This window comes from Coffea arabica, chromosome 7e, assembly GCF_036785885.1.
Source record: "Coffea arabica cultivar ET-39 chromosome 7e, Coffea Arabica ET-39 HiFi, whole genome shotgun sequence".
In the NCBI taxonomy this organism is placed as follows: domain Eukaryota; kingdom Viridiplantae; phylum Streptophyta; class Magnoliopsida; order Gentianales; family Rubiaceae; genus Coffea; species Coffea arabica.
In genome coordinates this window covers 23,382,806-23,399,334 of record NC_092323.1, presented here as the reverse complement: position 1 = coordinate 23,399,334, position 16,529 = coordinate 23,382,806, and the positions used below count along the sequence as shown (strand labels likewise).

General features: G+C 31.8%; 1 long non-coding RNA gene across 2 annotated transcripts; it reads left to right on the top strand.

Moving 5' to 3' along the window:
* Positions 1 to 2,027: 2,027 nt before the first annotated feature.
* On the top strand, positions 2,028 to 4,559 carry LOC113701086 (uncharacterized). Of its 2 annotated transcripts, none has more exons than XR_003450808.2 (3): positions 2,028 to 2,401; positions 2,603 to 2,730; positions 3,905 to 4,559. It is a non-coding gene; the product is annotated as an uncharacterized lncRNA (long non-coding RNA). The 2 variants fall into 2 exon arrangements; XR_003450807.2 differs by having other exon boundaries at positions 2,032 to 2,401; positions 2,637 to 2,730.
* The last annotated feature ends 11,970 nt before the right edge of the window (positions 4,560 to 16,529 follow it).

The window sequence follows — 16,529 nt, the reverse complement described above, 5'->3', positions numbered from 1 at the left end:
AACATATAATAAACATAGAATCCAAACTTGTATAATAACTAAATATGAAATCCAATACAAGTGAGAAAGTAGTAGAAGAAATATCACCCTAATCACATAAGATCAAACTCTTCATCTTACTCTTTAATCTGCATCCAAGTTTAGCTCCACACAAGAAATGGATGAAACTAGCTAACTTAAATTATCCTACACTACTCTAACTAAAGAACTAAGAAACTAGCTAAGAACTACATTTTTGTTAGAGAGAGAAAATAGCATTCATTTGCTATTTTCTTGCATAGTTTAGCATAGTGTTATTTTTTTTTTTATTTGTTGATCGTCTAAATAATAGAGAAACTTTAGTAGTACCGGTAATTGTGCAAATTTCCTTATGGATTCGACGCTTAATACTCTATACTCAATCTCGACCTATATACTTATAGAAAATCACGTGTGGGGTATTTATGATTTGATAAATATAAAAATTGACTGTGAAATAAGTTTAATTATTATATGCATATCCCGTACTCGTTAGCACTAGCTTTATTAGAGGAATTATGCACTACGTTTAGCTCATTTGATAGCATAAAATCAGATTTTTCATGGATTGAAACGTGATCTCCATCATCAAGGTGTAAGTCATTTGTATGAGTTAATTTTGCTCTAACTTTTTCTTTCTTGGATGCTACTACTTGTCTTTTTTATTTCTTTGCAAGGTTACCTCTATTATACCCCTCTATGCCAATTGGAAGTTTACCAATTCGAGCACCTAACTCCTGATTAGGGGCCATACTAGATGTCTGAAATCTGTTTTTGTAGCCCTCTTTTGCATTTCTAAAGAAAAATCGAGACCCTGATTGAAAAATGTCCCTAAATTATGAACAATTTTCACAATCAATGAAAAGGCTTTACCAGGTTTTACAATTAAAAAAAATTCAAGAATTAACCACAAGAATAGAAACTGCAAGCAACTCTACCACATCAACATCAATCAATTAAGACATTTGTATATCTCTTCTAAACTTTTGCAATGGCATTTTTATTCGCTTCTCTATCTAGCTTTTTATTAGTTTCACCCACTTTACCTTTTATACCAACTTGTATCGATTAAACAAAAAGAGTAGTGAAAGGCATACTATATAAGGCAACCTAATGCATTTCAAATTAGGAAGAGAAAAAAATACAATACAAATAACAATGTTCCATCTCCAAAAGCTAGGATCTATCAATATTAAAGCTCAGAAAACATTGCAAGACTTATGTACCATCACCAACCACTTCTTGTTTCATATAAAATATGTAGCAATTATTTGGAATGCTATCAATGGCATGCATAACCATAAAGTGTAGGAACGTAATCTTTTTCTCTATAGTGAAAAACTCACAGAACTATTTTGCTGCATTATTTAGATTATTAAGTTTCTTTTTGGGAACATTTGGGATATTTTGAAAACCCTTAATTATCATAGACTAAAAAGATATTGCATATGTAATGTATGCAATTAGTGGTAATTTGTAAGCTAATCTTTTTCATTTATCATTGTATGATATTGATATGGATTTAAATATGGATTCTTTTCTTTTTTTTTTAAATAAGTTTCCAGTCTATTTCCTTGCATCTTTTTTCACTTCTTTCATATTCTTGTATGATAACTCATTTATTTCCGTACCTTCTCTACATTCTCTTTCTTTTAAACTCTATTATGATCACTTCAGACATCCTTTCATCTATTAATTATCTAAAACTAATATGAAGACCTCAATGCATGATCTAAATTCATCTTAGGGTATGTTTGGTTCCCCGTAGAATTGGGGTTTAGAATTGAAATTGGGATCCCAATTCCAAATCTTCAGTTTGGAGACAGTCAATGCCAGAGAATTAGAATTCAATTCGAATTCTATGGGCCATCAATTCCACAAATTCAATTCTTTGGTAAGACCTAAGAATCACAATTCTAATTCCATAATTTCACCTTCTATTCGGGTTAGTACGCGGATCCTAAGTGGATTAAATCAATAAAACGGGTCTCTGTATAATCAAAGAAAAAAATGAAAATGAAAGTCCTCTCTCTCTCTCGTCACAGACCAACTATCACTTCTTTTGCAGCTCCTTCTCCTCCACATCTTCCTTCTCCGCCTCCTCCCATCCTTCCTCCTCTGCCTCCACCTGTACTTCCATCGCTCACATCTTGTCTCTCCTCTTACTCATCTTCTTCCTCTGCCTCTTCCCACAATGAACATCTACTCTCATTTACGCATGCTAAGAGCGAAATTATAGGGTTTCTTTCTATAAATTGGCTCAAATCTAGTGTATCCAATAGCTGTAGCTAAAGATGATCGCCGGTGATGGCCTTCTAAGCACGACATGTTGTGGGCATCCCTTGTACATGGATTCTCCATTATTGGCCTTATCGATTTGAGGGTAATTTCTTGTTATTGACGCACTTACCTTGTAATTCTTTAAAATCTCATTCTGCTGATGACTTAGTCATTTCTGCCCTTCTTGTTGCTCTTCTACTCAGAAAAATGGATGTATGGTACTGGATCGAATGTATTGTTAAAAGACATCAGCTTATAGTTTGAAAGTTTTTTAACTTCATTTTCACATGAATTTTTCTTTCAGTTCTGTCTCTAAAGGGTGCGTACTTAAATTGCAGAACGTGATGGCCTCGATCTCCTGCGACAAAGCTGTTTGGGACGCCATCTTGAACAACAGGGCAGTTCAGGATCTCCGGGGCTCAATCTCTGCAGGTCATATGCAACAAATTTATTTGACAAAATTTTCAAAATATATACGTTTATTCCCCTGCCTCCTCTGTATGATTAATCAATTGCTGGTGAAGTAGTTGTGAAATATTTTATTAGATGTTGATGCATATTCATCTACATGTATTTTTGAAATTAGCATGAAAAATGGGAAAAGGGTTTTTTTATTTTTCTATATTCTTTGCTTGTGGATCATTGCGGGTTGGAAAAATTGAGGAATTTACTTGTTAAGGAAACTTTTTGTATTTTTAGTATGAAAATGAATAATATTTGTATCATGCCACTGATATGGACATGGAAGCAAGGAAACGAGAAAAAGTTCCTAAGTCACTGGAGCATGCAGAAAATTTAAGCACTCTCACTCCACTTGCCACAAAAACAGGGCATTTAGGATACTTTAATTGCAAAATTGTTGTGTGTACCGTATATTTCTTGAGCAGATCAAATGAACAATCATCTAGTTTTCGACCTTTGACTATTTTGATGAACATCCTGTGTCTGATGTATTGACTACCCTGATGGTAGTAGATACAGTATTCTTGTTGCTGAAATCTAGTTCCATTTCATAAATCAACTGTGACAATAAAAGGTAAAAGTAAACAAGAGGAGGCAGCCATGAGTTTTACCAGGATAAAAGCCTTGATGTTCTCTCTTGTCAGTCTTATGTCTGAGCTTTCGTCTTCAGATATATCGAGCAATATATCAACTAGATCCTTCATTTGTTGACCTGCATCATTGTTATGCCGACATTTCGTCCTTGTCTCTTGATGTTCCTCTATAATCTTCTCAATCATTACGTCAAACCTCTCAGCTGCATCTCTAATCCTCTTCTTGAATCCCTGTTTGAGTTCAATTATTTAAATGAAAAGCCTGTGGTATGCTACATAATTTTCTTCAGAATTGCATAAGTTAACTACTTGAGATAATTGATGTTACTCTTTTTTTTTTCACCCCTCTTTTTTGACATCGAAGTCCAATTAACCATAGAATGAGAAGATGAATTTGACCATGAAGTTCAGTCGCTGAACCATATAGTCAAATCTAGCTGAAAATTTGTGTATAGCCTCAGTAAATGTCATCACAAATTCTGGTGTGAACCCTTGATGGAAATCAAGTTAACCTGGTTTCAACTGATGTTCCTTATTTTCTTTTCGTGCAGGATGAGTCTTAGGACCATATAAAGAGGTAGCAACTTCATGAACTAGCCATGCTGAACTCAAATTTTAGAGAAGAGAGTCCAGGACCAAGTGGCAGCGTGTCACGTTTCAATACTAGTGGAATGAAATGTCCCAAAACTGGGCATTGAAATGTTGTATCCGCTGCTTCATTGAAGTACTTTCTCTTGACCTCTGATCTGCAGAGTTATGCCTGAACATATACAATTCGTGACTATCAACTCTCCTTACGGCTCAATGCGCAGCTACCTAAGTGAAGAATTGATATGAACAAACAAAGGGGTATTTGGAGATATGTGTTTTGGCTGGAATTTTTTTTTTGTTTTTAAGTTTCTATTTATTTACTGAAGAACATAAAACAGAGACAGAAACATGACGAGGCAGTTGAAGTAGGGGTGGAAACGGGAGAAGTAGAAATTGGTTTATACAGTTGGCCTCTTAAGTTAGGATTTATTTGTAACTGATAGTTTTTAGCTTTTTGGTTTTTACAGTTGAAGCATTTGATCAAGTGTTTTTGTTACATATGTAGGATTTATTTGTAACTGATTGTTTTCTTACCTTTTTTTCATGAAATATTGCTTCTTGATTTTGTAGTTATTGTCACATGAGTGAAAAATTGCTTCAACTTTTCCTCTCTCATATTTTTATCATGCCATTGGTACTTAATAGAGGAATTTGAGTTTTAGTTGTGCATAGCTATTATGATTGATGAATTCTTTTTTGAATTTTGCATAAGTATTAGAAATAAGAAAGAATTTTGCTTTATTATAATATATCAAAACACAGTTGAAAATACCACGGCTGAGATGGGGAAATATTTTTTCACAAAAAGGGATAATGGATCAAAACATGCTAAAGGCAATGCTCACCAAAGAAATTGATATGAGAGTGAGAAAAATAAATTATTAAAGGCACAAATTGGTTTTTTCTTTTAAATCTTTAGTAAAAATTAGCTAAATGTAAGAAAAAAAGAAATTATTATATAGAAAAAAGAAAAAAAGAAAAATTTTATGTAAGCATTTTCTTGAAAACAATTCTAATTCCTAATGAATTCTTCTCTCATACAAACAAAGAATTTGGAATTCCAAATAAATTTCGTATCAATTCTATGCATTTCCCAAACGAAAGAATTGGAATGATTTGGAATTCCAATTCTATAGAATTTCGATTCTAATTCAATTCTAATTCTATAGAAGCAAACGCACCCTTAGTCTAAACTTAGTTTCCATTTCTGCTATGAAATTTAAATGGCAAGTATTAGTCAATGCCTTCTTTTTAGTATAATTATGAACCTCACTTTAATACCATTAACTTTTTAATTGATAATTGTTGTAATTGAGGTAGCTATAGTACCTTGAGTCTCCAAAACTTATGGGTCTTTCTAGTATAACAGAATGAGTAGATATTATTTTAAACATGGCTTTAGAACACATTGGTTTTGGTTAAATTTGAGACTATCAAGAATTTTTAGTGTTTTCTTTTTTCTTTTCAATTGTACCCAAGATGGTTTTCTTAACTTTCCTAGACAGGCTAGGCCATTAGTCTGGAAAAATATTCTTTTTTTAAAGTTTAGGTTTGGATTTATTTGATTCCTTTAAATGATGCCCATACAACTAGAGAATTAGCACCATGTTGTTTTAGTACCATAAAGATTATCAATATCTCTTCCTTAATTACCTTGTTCCTTTGAATTGTTAATTGGATTGTCTGGTGGTCTACTTTTTTAAAAATTAAGATTATTTTTTATAGTAAAAATTTTAGAAATATGCTTTTACTTACAAAGATTGGCATGCACATTTAAGGTGCCTTTTGAATCCTTTTTTATTTAAAACGAAAAAGCAAAAATCAAAGTAAATAACTTATAAAAAAATTAGAAAAACTTGAGTCATTTTCATGAGACTAAATAGGTTGAACTCTAGTTATATTATGCAAATTACCCAAGAAATATAATATATGTGGCTAACTCAAAAACTAAATTCTTTGGTACAATATTTAGTTACATAAAAGGAGCCCAAAGTGTATTGAAGATGGATGGAGTTGGATTCCAACAATATGCAACCAAATAAGGTTGAGCTTATGGCAAATAGAAATGATATGATAACTCTTGCTAGTCCAAGAAAGAAGTGGTATAGAGAGAATTTGGACCAAGGTTGGTCATTCTAATGACCGTCCTCGAATGGCTGTATTTTGTATCACAACAAGAGACCCTAATTCAGCCATATCACTGGGAATGGGTATGTCAATGGATATGGTTTGATTTGAATCTCTTTGATCTAGATCGAGATTCATTAAATTTAGTTAGATCCAAACTCAAATCCAGATCCTTATGGGTCTGAAAAAATAAACCTAGACTCGGCCCCTCATGAATTTTTGTATTTAATAGGTATTCGTGAGTTTTTTTTTCTGAATACACTTTGTGAATAGTATATTTGGCTATTAATAGTTAGGCACATCCTATTAGAGCTGGAGCTAAACCAAGTAGCTCGGCTCGAGCTTGCGAGCTACTTGGTCAGCAACTCGAGCTCGAGCTCGGTTGACCAAGTTCGATCTCGAGCTCGAACTACTCATTAGAGCTATCGAGTCGAGTTCGATCTTGGAAATATGATACTCGAGAGCTCGACGAGCTCTATCGAGCTTTTTATAATATTTATTTTAATTTTTATTATTGTGAAATGTCAATAATATCCTTTATTTAAAATTATATATAAAATATTAATTTTTATTACTTGAGCTTGATTAGGCTTGATTGAGCTTGAATAATCTCGATTGAACTTGATTTGAATTAATTACATTTAATTAAACTCGAGCTCGAGTTCCATAAATTGATGTCGAACTCGAGCTCGAGCTCGAATTTTAAAAGCTTGCGGAGCTCGAGCTCAAGTTCGAGCTTAGTTATTTTGCCTCGAGTCGAGCTCGAGTAGTACTCGACAACACCCCTACATCCTATTGACACCATTTCAAATTTATGGTATAATTAGTATAGTTTCATATTAACTAATAGGTATTACAAGTTGATATAAAGATTTCCTTATTATTTAGATCGTCATGCATATTCTATAATTTGTAACTTGATATGATTGTTGCAAACTCATTTTCACTCACTAACCAAGTTATCATATTCTAGAACTAGTAAGGATAAGGAAACAATCCTTGCAGTGTCAGGTAGAAGGGAAAAGATCAATGATTTGTTTTAGAGGGAAAAGTTATTGATCAAATTTTACTAAAAGTTTATAATTTTGTACATTTTCTTTGTTAAATTGTTGTAGGTTTACTTTAATTTATTAGGTAGGATATTTTGGAAAATGGTAAATAACTTAATCTATGTAATTTTTTCAATGTGATTAACTTCAATGAATACAAATTCATTATTCCCAAATTTCTATATAAGTTCCTAAATAATGAGTAAGTGTGCATTTATTGTGGTTGCAATTAACTTACTTGAATCAAATTAGAGTTTTTTTTGCCAATCTAACTCTTTTTCAAAAAAATATACCCAAAATGATCTAATTTCCAATTTTATTACCTTTATAATCTATTTTTCACCACATAGGCTACATATATGTCTCGATAGAAATAGAGGCATGTTCAACTTCTCACTTCTAGTAATAGCATCTCATGACTCCCCTCTGTTCCTTCTCACCCTTCTTTTGTTCTTTTCATATCTTTTTCCTTGCTAAATGTATGAATGTTGAGAGAAACCAATATTTTGATTAAAAACATCTAAAACGCCATAATCATCCTTGAAATTGTTTCATTAGATGTAAATCTTGTCCTCAAATAGACAATCTCAAAGTAAGCAAAGACTATTCTTTTGCCTTTTTGATCGAGCAGTTCTAGAACATTCTTATGGCCTTTAGAAAATTTTGAATAATGATCATTTAACAAATAATTTTCTGCACCATATATTTTTTTATAAAAATGTGTAGAAGAAATCATATACTAATACCTAGTATACCTGACTTCCATCATATATTCAAGCATGTTTAGTTCTAGCATCCTTTGTTGTACATTACCAAATGAAAATTTTCTCATTAAGAATAATCATGGATCAAAGGTGCATTTACTAGATTTAAAATATTTTATTATTAGCCTTTTTTTTATCAACATTGATATCTTATTAATGATTTTTCCTTAGTATTATTTTATTCATAGAATTTATTGTTTGTCATTATTAGCTATATTTTTGGATGAGATGATGTCAAGAAGTAGTATAGCATTTTTTTGTTTCAATTTTTTATGAATCAATTTGGATGGATGCAGAGAATAAGAACTAATTATCTCATATGTTAATTCTAGAAAATTTGTGCTAGTACATATTGTTCATATAAAGTTGTCACTTGTGCATTGAAAAATTTTTGCGCATTTAGATTTCAACACGAATTGGTAGCTTGCGTTGCTTTTGAACAACATTAGCGCTATTTTAATTGCTTTAATAAATTTCTTTCACACTACATGAACTTTACCAATTCTAGTTTTGATTTAATCCAGTAGTACTTCACGTATAGGATAATATGACAAATAACATGTAAAGACTGGTTACAAGAATTTTCAAATGATAGACTATAGATATCCATTTCATTTACCCAAAATAGGGAGTATTCTATAACTAGTGATAATTCTTCATTTTTTTCATTCCCGGCCTCTTATTTGTGGTGTTCAAATAAAGCTCATCATTCTACTGCCTAAACTCAATAGCATTATAGTGCATGAACATAGGAATCAGTGAATTGCATAATGATATTCTTATGTTTATTCTCTACTTACTAACACAAGGAAGCTTCATCTATATAAGTGTTCGTTTAAATATTTCAAATTTGCTTGCAACTAGCATGATTAGCGGAACACCTATTTCAATTGAAAATCTGCAATAATTACACTACGATTAAGGTTTTTTGTACTTAAGTTCATCATACTTTGAATATCTTGTTTCTTAGTTCTTTGCATAAAATATGCATGTTGGGATTTTTACTGCATTTTTAAATTTCAATAGAAAGCATATTTTTGTTCGTCTTTCCCTTGCAACATGAATTTGTTTTTTAAGTTGCAAGATGCCTTTTGGCATTTATACTTGTCAACTATGCATATAATAATTTGGTAGTTTTCAATTTGTATCTCGAAAATAAAAATTTCAACTTGATTACTTTTTGTAAAATTTCTTTTCTAGGAGTTGAAAAGATATCATAAACAATTACCATATGCTTAAAATTTCTATATTTTTTGTGTTATTATTTATATTTTTTTAGCAATTTTTGTATTTTTCCAATTAATCTTTTGAATCAAATATACTCAATAGTTTTGACAAATTGCCAAAAAAATATGCAAAGACCAATGATAGCAAGGTTGATAGTAGTTCAATTTATTTTAAGTAATTATGCATGAATGATTAAAGCTATGCAATCTTCCTATTCCTCTATATTAATTTCAAATTTTTAACTCATGTTGGATAGTAAAGAATTTATACATTTACTTCACTAGTGATGACTAGATTGAGACTTCACTAGTGCCATTATTAAAAGTTGAAAATTCCATTTTCATGGGACTTTTTCTTATAATGCCATGAAAAAGTTTTTTGTCGTGGCAACTTTTCTATAGTGCCATGAAATAAATGTTCTACAAAATAGATGCTTAAAAGTGCATGTCACAAAATATGATTAAAACAAAACAAACACAAATTGAATCAAAAGATATCTATTTATATGATGGAATCAATGCAAAAGTGTTTTTAAAACAATTTGTCCATAACTAATGTCAATGACCAACTAGTCAATATATACAAAGTTTAGGTATTACAAGAACTGATGCAAAGTTAAATTAAACCCTATTTATCACTCGCAAGTGTATGGATCATATGCAAGTAGGAAAAGTACTCTAGCGTCATTTCCTACATAGAAGCAAATAAAAGAGAAAACTTGAGGGAGGGTTGGATTGGTAACAAGTTGGAAGAGAGTGTAAGTAAGAGATCTTAGGTTCAAACCTTCCACTGACCAAAAAACAAAAAATTAACAACGATAAAAGGATTCCAAGGTTTAGATTTCATCAATTATCATAGCCAAATATCTTTTCTTGGTTAACTAATTCACTCTTGTGCAATATCTATTGTAAAATCTCCTTAATTTACAACATCAACTTTAATTATCTGAAAAAAAAGTCTAACTTTACTTCCATGATTAAAGACAAGTTAAAAAGTCGTTAGAATCATGACATCTTACAAGCACCCTTTATATGTGATTTCCTACTTTTGCGAGTTACATAATAAAGCCTATACTTTTATCAGCTAAAATTAATTAACAACTCTAGCGTACTAGTTAGTATCATAGATACTTCATAATCAAGAGCTCTTTTAATTATAAAAGAAAAGAAAATAAATATGTGAAATTCATTAAATATTAAGAAGGAGATAAGAAAATCTTATCTAAGACAGGCATGAGGTTACTTCTTCTTCCTCCAATCTTCAATAAAATTCCTAACTAAGATAAATAAGAAGAAAAGATGGAGATCTACACTGTTCATAGATTCCAAAGTATGCCTAAATTGTTCTCCAAATTCGTCCATATTGTGCCCTTTTAAAGATGAAAAAAGTTAGAAACATATTAGGAATAGGAATCCTTGTCAGGGTAAGATTTGGAATCTGCTAGCCACAACTTCGGACGTAAATAACTCAATGAAGAAAGTCAAATACTAGGCATTGAGCAAATGAGAAAAGTTGTAAAAATTGATAAAATTTATAAGGATTAATCTTTCCTACACTTTTAGTATGCATATTGATGGGGTTGGATGAATGCCACGTCATCTGAATTAGAATCTAAACATCAAATTTTATATATGTGGCATGCATCTAGACCCTTCAGTATATACACTGTCAGTGTATAAAAGATTTACCTAATTTCCAATGGTTTAAGAATTAGCTCATTTAGACATCTAGGTGTAAAGTTGTGTCAACGACTGGTCAGATATAGCAATTCTAGAAATTTTTAAAATTTAGTACCAAAAAATAGTTTTTATATTTTAGACTTTTGGATAGGAATTTGATGTCTTCATGAGAATTGTATCCTTGATATAAACTTCAAAACGCATAAACAATTACGTCAATCTGATCTTTGTAATTCATTTATAGCCAAATACTAAGATGCGTTAGAGCCGAATTTCTTTGGGAAACTATCTCCCTTAGCTTCTTCAAGACAATTTTAACTTGATTTCCATCTTTCTCCAAGTTTTCTAAATGTCTTTTGGCATCTAAGCATCATTTTTAAGCACCTCTTTAAGTACCTTTTTTTTATTATTATTTTTGAAATCCTGTCAAAACAAATATAAAACACCATTTAAAACGATTAATTTTGTAATTTTACACCAAACCATGTTTAACATTGAACAAATTATTAAGCCATTGTAGCAGTGGCAACCAAAAATGAGACAAAAGCCCAAAAAACAGGAAATTTCTGCTATTTACATAATAGGAATGGAGGATGTTTCAACAAGAAAACTTCTAAATCCAATGATCATTGCACCGGCCAATTGCTGCAATGGCCCTGTCCTAATGATCCTTTGTGTCAATTAACATCCTACTCTAGTACAATGATTGACTATATCCAGTTAACACGCCATTAACTATTTTCCTGTAAATTGGATTCACTTCTCTGATTAAATGATCTTTCCCTGATCGTGGATAAATTCGGCTTCCATGACCGTGACTTAGATGACCCCGTCCGCTCAAATTCTGCTGAACAATTTTCTGTTTCCACCTTCAGATTTGAATCTGAAAACCGGTCAGGACTACCTGCTGGTGATCTACAAGCTGGACTAGCACCATTGAATCCAATCAACGTAGTTCTGTGCCCTGAGGTAGATTTGGACGGACAACTTTTTGCAATGTTGGTCAACTTCCTGGCTTGAGGAGCCAAAGCAGCGGGAGACGCATTGGACTGGAATACAGAATATGGTTCCAAGAAACCATAAGTCATGAGAGGCGGTGAGCAAGTGGAAAGAAGCTGAGCACAAATGCACGCAAAATGCTTTGGCTGTTTCGACGTGACTTCACCAACTGAAACAGGATAATCATACTCCTTTACATGACCATTCAAGTGTACCACCCTTATATTTTTGCATACAGATGAAGATTCGCAAGAGAAAGAGCAACCCATCGTTTTGAAAATCGTATGATTCCGTCACTTGGTATTCGATCTTTTAAAGCATCAAGAAAAGAACTTGACTGTGAGGAATGTGGAATATAGAACAAGAGAGCTTGACTCAAATAATAAAATCTTCTTTACTAGTAGAATATCACATCTGGCCAACTACTTGGAATAACAGTCTTTGGCCTTTTGTTAGCAATCATATACTTTTCAAACTCCTTGCAATTTGGTCTAGTGGAGTCTACCATTAATCACACAATCGCACTTGCATGTATGCAAAAAGGACTGGTCATAGTGGAATTGGCTTGAAACGTGGGATTGGGTTCAAATAACAAGACAAACAAACAATATTTGACGGTTTCATTTCCTTGTTGACAGCTCTGTTTTGAAACTCGGACCGGACCGGCCGGTCAAACCGGTCGAACCGGGAACCGGTCAAGTGTCCGGTCCGAGTCATGGTAGAAAACCGAAAATTTAAAGCTCGGTCAAAGCCGGTCAAAAATCAGGTTTGACCGGGAAAAAACCGATTTTTCCGGTTCAATGGTTTCATGTGGCCGAGACTAGTTAGTCAGCAGTCAGCACCTCGATAATCTATAAAGGTGAGCGTTTAAGGTGGGACCTACGTGTCCTCGTCTCGCAGGCACCAGCTAATTGTTAGACAAACCTGTTGTCACTTGTCATCAGCTCAGTTTTTCTCAATTGGCGCTAACACTACCACTGTTCGGTAGGAATAGCAACGGGCGTGGGGTGGCGTAGCATTTTTTTTAAAAAAAAAACTCAATTTTTCAATATTATGTTTTGGCCCCCTAAATTATTAAAACTTATTAATATATCTCAAATATTTCATACTTTATAAATATTGTCCTAAAATTTGATGTTATTTTTCAATTAAACTCATAATTTTAATTCTAAACTTGTTAATATTTATTAAATAACATAAATTGCTACTTGATTGTTCTAATTTCTTTGTATTTTCTTGTTAAATATATTTGAAACATCAAATATATATGAATATACCTTTATTAATATTAATATATTATTAGATATTTTATATATAATATTTTAATTTTTAAATAATTTTTATTTATGACGTCATCCGGTTCGACCCCTATCGACCCCCGGTCGAACCCATTGACCCCTGACCCCTGATCTCGGCCGAGTCGATATCCGGTCCGGTTCTGAAAACATAGGTTGACAGCCAGTGGCGTAGGGGAGGGGACTGACCTCAGCTATTGAAGTTCCTTGGTCTGCACTGGGCCCTCCACTTAGTTTCTGCGAAGACTTTGGATTTTACTTTGGGATAATTTCAAAAACATCCCTTGAGATTTCTCATAATATCACTCAACTCTTTTAAAGTTTTTAAAATCTCACTTATTTCCTCTGTCAGCTTGACAAGACTAAATATTCTTATCAAAGGTCACAAATTGATAATATTACCCTTGATCTTAATAGATATTTAATCAAAAAGCCAAAAAAATAAATTTTTAAACCAAAAAAATGTAGATTTATGGTCCATATTTCCCTGTATGAAACTCATGGTGGGATAGTAAAAGACATGGATAAATTAAATATAGTCAAAATTAACTACTTACGAGGATTTTTGTGAGTAATTAACAACTTGAAAATTTTCATAGACAGTTATAAGGAAGTGAAGAAATCATTTTTAGGAAATATGTTTTAATACATGATATAGTTTAAGTTATACTGAAACTAAAATAATTTCTTCATATGTGTAGTTTGCAATGTAAATCCTACTTATAGAAAAATGAATTTTATAAATAAGTTAGAATTTGAAAAATCATCAAAAAATGATCTAATGACCAAATATATATTTGGGAATATCTGTTTTTTTTTTGTTAAACATCATGCTTTATATTAGATATAAATATTTCATATCTATTAAATTACTCGTTATTGCATTTATAATCGCTCATATTTTCATCTTTTTACTTTGTAACCATATTTTATTTTATTTTTTTGTTGTTATAAGCATCATAAGTAGGATAATGCAAGGGTAGTATTGGAACAAAGTTTATCTTTCTTGCATTACCTCGAAAAGGGATAAAATATTATAAGAAATGTCAATCCAAGGGAGCTACATGAGACTTTAAAAACCTAAGGGAGCTGAGTAATATTATGCAAAAACACATGAGCGCAGGGTATGCATATAATAATTAAACTCAATCTACAGTTAAATTTTATATTTATAAAATTCTAAATACCCCACACGTAATTTTCTACAAGTATACAGGTCGTGATTGAATATAGGATATTAAGGGTCGAACCCACAAGAAAGATTGTCAATACTGATGGTTTTCGAATTTCTTTATTATTTAGACTATCATAGGTGCAAGAAATTGAATCTAAACTATAAATATGAAATAAAAGTAACAATAGAAGCTCCTAGAGTTATGGAATTCCTTGGTACTCTTGCAAATGAAATTACCGATTAATTGAATGTTATTATCTTGGCTAGTTATGGCGTAATTTTCTAATATATGTGAAACCTACTCTTGTAGTGAATCAACTATACTTGTAATTAAACCATACGTACTCTCGTAGTTATGAAATTAATTACAAACTCATTTCTTCTATGAAATTATATGGAATAAGTCACTAAAACCACATAGATGCACCTCTACTCCCGTGAGTGTATTCTCTAGGTTTAGTATTTCATTGAACTAGTCTCAAATCCGAATTCCCACTGTAAACTTAACACCTTAAGATTATCACGATTAATGACCAGTTAATTATAATTAGAAAAGCAAAAGTGATAATAACTTTTTCAAAATAACATCATCAAATAACGATGTAAACATCACTAACAAGATATAGAAAGTTCATCCATAACTCTAGGCATAAACTTTAGTAAAACATGAAAAGAATGAAAGGAAAGACTATACGTGTATTATAGTTAAACATGAACTCAAATACAAAAGAGAAAGTGATAGGAGAGAAGTCACCCTTATCACATGAGCTCCAACTCTCCATATTTGCTCCTCAATTCTTCATTCAAATTTAACTACAAGTACAAGAAGGATAAACTACACTAACTATATTATACTAATGAACTAAACTAATGAATTAAGAAAAACTAGTAAAGACTATATTTTGGTAGTGTCTTTAGCCTTCCAAAGTTATCAAACCAGCTCTCCATAGGTCTCTATTTATAGAGAATTCAAACTCAAAGTGAGTTGTTTCTAGTTGGCAAAATTGTCCCTTGAAATTACCAAAAGTTGCTTCTTGAAGTCTCTATACATGCTTGCTCATATCCAGCCGAAATTTTTGCAGAAAAATTGATCAAAAAACTTGTGTGAACAGAGTACAAGTTGCAGCTGTAATTGAAGAAAATGTGACCTTAGAAAACGCGGGCTTGAGGTCACGTATTACCCCACATTTTCCTCTTTTGTAGGTTTTCTCAATTCTGGTCAGTCTTTAACTTTGCTTTGTTTTTGCACCACTTTCCATTGATATTTTCTCAATGATAAAGGTTGAACTAGCTCTTTTACAAAACATAAAAGTTGTAACTCTTTGAATTAATTTCCAATGTCTCAAGAATCATCCAATTTGGAGCTATGTAAACTAAGAAATCACCAAAATATCCAAGAATGGTCAATCCCCTACTTCAGCTTTCGACAACAAAATGGCCGGTTGTATTTTGATATTTTGACTAGGAAAACTCATGAACTGGATTTTAATATCTCATATGAAATGTAGAGCTATGTGTTAGATTCAAAATGGTTTAAGAATTATCTCAATCTAATGCTTGTAACTCAAAATATAACCGAAATACCAACAGGTATCAAAACTGTCAAATTCCTCTTTCTTTTATACTTAATTGCATTTCATCTCTTGAGTATTTAGCACTTCGTATTCTCTTTAAAACCTTTAAAATCATAAAAAATCATCCAATTATCTTCTCATATCACTCCAATTGATGATTGAATTCTTGAATTCTACAAAAACATGAATTTTTGACCACTTTAATCCATAGAAATGAAAATTTTCACTTAGGCCACAAAATGTATAATTTCACTAGAAACTTAGTTCATTAGCTCTAAAAATGACTAAAAAGACCAAAACTAAATAATAAAATACATTTAAAACACTTAAAATGCACACTTATCACAAAACATTAAGGGAGGTTTTTGAGATTATCCTTTTACTTTTTACTCCTCTTTGAAAATTTATCCGACTCCTATTTAGGTTTAGAGTTTTTTTTTTATTGTTTTGTGGGATAAGCAAGAAAGTTTGTATATAATTGAACAGCCAAGAGGTAGATTATCAAGGAAAGCTTGTTGAAAACTGAATTGCATGCACTTTTGATAATTTATTGTATTTTTATGTGTCAAAAAGTACATTAGGATACTCGGTTCTGCTTCCTTTATTATGTTGCATCTACGATAACTAAATTGTACATGTTGTGGAATAACTAATTTTTAAAATTTTAGGCAGCAAACTCTTTACAAAATGTAGAATG